Genomic DNA, 4,327 nt, shown 5'->3' on the forward strand with positions numbered 1-4,327 from the left:
TGGTTGGATAGAATGGCTGTCAAATTCCAAGCCTATGTGCCAGGACTTCTTGACCTGTTTCAACTCATGACCTCAACTATGCTTTCTTACTCTGTCATCCATATATTTTGTATTACAAAAACCATAAATATCTTCAATATTTTTTTGAAGTACACCTGCTCCTGAAGAGTCTGATATACTTCTCTATGCCTGTTCTATTTCTCCTTTCTCATAGCTCTCATAAGATGTAAAGTCTGTATCATCCATATGGCAACTAACAAGATATTACTTTGTGTTGGTACTTGCATACATATCTATCCTTCTGTCTTGCAAGGATAGATGCTGACTGACCAGTGTCATTCTCTGAAGCATTTATTAATGGACCTTAGTCTTTTGTTTGTTTGTTTTAAAACTGATTGATTGACTGATTTTAAATTGACAAATAAAAATTGTATATATTTATCATGTACAACATGTTTTGAAATATGCATACATTGTGGAATGGCTTAATCAAGCTAATTAGCATATGCACGACCTCACATACTTATTTTTTGTGATGAATGCTTAAAATGTGCTCTCTTAGCAATTTTCAAGAACACAAAACATTGTTATTAACTATAGTCACCACGTTGTACAATAGATTTCTTGTCCTTATTCCTCCTATGTAATTGAAATTTTGCATTTGGCCCCTGGTCTTGACAAGCCAAATGACTAGAGTTAATTGCCCTTCTGCGAGCATGGTCAATACCTTGACAATCTGAACCAAAGTAGATTCCAAGACTTGCAGGCCTTCTGTTTTTTCTACCATTAGTGTCCTGTTGCCCGTACTAACAGGAACTGATTGAAGGGTGGCCATCCCTAAGTCTGTCTAAATAGGTGAGGTCATTTTCTTTGGCAACTGGCAACGTCTGAAACATCAGAGATTTACAAAATGTATTTTACTGCTGACTAAAGATGCAAAACAGAATGTAGAAGGGTGACTTCTTAAATATTGCTGTGATCTATTTAGATCTTCAGATTTATTAATGATGTAGACATGCCTACCACATTGGAACCTTCGGATCATTCTGAAGTTCTGGACTAAGAACGTATTTAACTTTTGTTAATTAGAAAAAGAGAGATGTAATCATAATCATCAACCAGAAACTCTCATTTATTTTAATAAGCAAAATTATGGTGAGATTGCAAACACAGAAATAATGGTTGGAAGGGACTATATAGCTAAAGGATCCAAGTTCAAGAAACTATAAATGGCAAAATCTGAACTGGGTAGAAATGACTAATCTAGACTTCTGAGATAGGCTGTACCTATATCATTCCTAGGCAATAAATTGTTTTGCTCACTACAGTGATGGATCAAGAGGGGTGGGTGGATAGACACATTTTGGCATTGTATAAGTGCTTATTGAATGCCAAGTCATTTAAATGGATTATCTTATTCAAGTCTCACAACTCTGGGTTGTAGGTACTGTTATTCCCATTTTATAGATGAGAAAACTGAGGCTCACAGAGATGGTGATTTGTTCATGAACATAACCTGTAAGGGAGGAGATGGAATTTGAATCCATATCTGACTTCAGATCCTGTGCTCATTTTACTATACCAGACAGACTTTCAGTAGTCCTCTATTAACCTATGGTAATAACAGCCAATGTTTATGGGGAACTATAAGAGCAAATAAATAGGAAACCTGGCCTTATGCTTCATAAATAGTTACCATTTATTGAGTGCTAGGCATGGTGATAAGGGGTTTACATATAATAGCTCATTTAATCATCAAAACCACTCTATGAGGTAAGCATTATTGTTATTCCTATTTTAAAGTTAAGAGAACTAAAGCTCAGGGGGGTTAAGTAATGTGCCCACAGTTACTCAGCTAGAAAGTTTCAGAGCCAACTTGCAAACCTGTAAGTCAGTTGCCAGAGCTAGAGCCCTAATATTACGAGTTCAAACTTCAATGTCCATAAGGATTACCTGATGAGGCTATTAAAATGTGTATTCCCTGGCCCCATCCCTGTCAGTATGATTAAATAGGTCTTTTAAAGTTGTTTCCCAAGGGATTGGGATTCAAGGGCTTTATGGACCATCCTTTGAAAACAATGGTCTGCAGCATAAATCTGGGGCATAGGGGTAAAGAAAATTGAGTATGCCATAAGGTGAGTGATGGCAACCCTGTTTATTAGAGTGCTCCTATTACTCTGTTTCTTTCTGCTTTTGACCTCCCCAAATTTGGACTTTGTTTACTTTTCTAGAGTCAAAGTACTGTATTCCTGTTTCCTCTTGCTATCTCACATGGGCCAGATTCTGCTTTCACAGCGAGATCAGCTTACTCACTTTTTCTGGTAGGCCCACGCTTCCTACTTTACTCTGTGCCCTAGATCCTGTTTGCCTCTGGTGGAGCCTATGGACCCAATCTCAAAATAGTATTTTTTAATGATTGTGATGGACAAACTCTAAAATGGCCCCCAGTGATCCCTGCCTCGTTGTATTCATGCCGTTGTATAATCCTCTTCACTTGTGTATGGTCTGGATTTAATAATTTATTTTTAAAAAACTCAGTATGGCAAAAATGATATCACTTTTGTGATTATGTTATAAGATTTTTATAACAGTTTTTTGAGATATAATTCACATGCTGTAAAATTCACCCTTTTAAGGTATACTATTCAGTAGCATTTAGCATATTACAATGTGGTGCAACTATTACCATTATCTATTCCATAATATTTTTATCACACCAGAAAAAACCTAGTACCCATTAGCAGTCACTCTGCATTGTCCCCTATCCCCAACCTCTGATAACCACTAATCTATTTATGTCTGTATGAATTTGCCTATTCTGGATATTTCATATAAATGGAATTTTATACAATCAGTAGTACTTTGTAACTAGCTTCTTTCAGTTAGCATAATATTCTCAAGGTGGGGTGAGAATTCTGGCCCAGGCTGGTCCCTGCCTCCCAGAGTGACTTAAGAGGCTCAGAGACTCCACACCTCAAGCCAGCTGAGCCAGAGAAGGCAAGTGGGGCAGGATTTCTGTCCCTGGCCATCCCTGCCACCAGGAGAGTCCTAAGAGGCTCAGAGCCCCCACACCCCGAGCCAGCCCAGCTGGAGAAAGCAGGCAGGGTGGGACTTCTGGTCCAGGATAGTTTCTGCTGCCCAGAAGCAGAAGTCCCTTCAGGATCCAAGCTAGACCTCAGGGTGAAACGAGTGGACTGTAATACTCTCAGCCACAATGACAAAACACCAAAGGAAAGATACCAGAAATATTAAAAATCAAGAAAGTACATTGCGACCAAAGGAAATTAATAACTCTCAAGTGCTAGATCCCATAGAACAGGAAGTCTTTGAAATGACAGACAAGGAATTTAGAGTAACTATTCTAAGGAAACTAAAGGAGATACAAGAAAACTCAGACAACACAATGAAATGAGAAAAAATATAATGGATCTGAAAGAAGAAATGTACAAAGAAATCAATGCCTTGAAAAATAATGTAGCTGACCTTGTGGTGGTGAAGGTTTCATTCAATGAAATAAAAAACACAATAGAGAGTTTAACCAGAAGACATGAACAAGCAGAAGAGAGAATTTCTGACCTAGAAGACAGGCTGTTTGAATTAACACAGGCAGAGTAGAAAAAAGAAAAAAGAATAAAAAAAAATGAAGAAAATCTAAGAGAGACAACTGACAAACTTAAGTGCTCAAATATCTGAATCATGGTTATTCCAGAAGGAGAGGAAAAAGGAAATGGCATTGAAAACATATTCAATGAAATAATAGCAGAAAACTTCCCAGGTATAGGGAAAGTCACAGATCTCCAGATTCAGGAAGCCCATAGATCACCAAACACATCCAACCCAAAAAGGTCCTCTCCAAGACATGTGATAATCAAACTGACGAAAATCAAAGACAAAGAGAGAATTTTATTTTATTTATTTATTTATTTATTTTAGTTTTAGTGTAAATTTACTGATAAATTTTGTAACTGTCACATAATTGTGTGTCAACGTCTTTTTTTTTTTTTGGTAAATTTTATTTTGTCAATATACATTGTGGTTGATTATTGTTGCCCCTTACCAAAACCTCCCTCCCTTCTCCCTCTCCTCCCTCCCCCCAACAATGTCCTTTCTGTTTGCTTGTCGTATCAACTTCAAGTAATTGTGGTTGTTATATCATCTTCCCCATCCCCCCGGTTTTTTTTTGTGTGTGTGTATGTGAATTTATATATTAATTTTTAGCTCTCACCAATAAGTGAGAACATGTGGTATTTCTCTTTTTGTGCCTGACTCATTTCACTTAATATAATTCTCTCAAGGTCCATCCATGTTGTTGCAAATGGCAGTATTT

This window comes from Cynocephalus volans, chromosome X, assembly GCF_027409185.1.
Source record: "Cynocephalus volans isolate mCynVol1 chromosome X, mCynVol1.pri, whole genome shotgun sequence".
Taxonomy (NCBI): domain Eukaryota; kingdom Metazoa; phylum Chordata; class Mammalia; order Dermoptera; family Cynocephalidae; genus Cynocephalus; species Cynocephalus volans.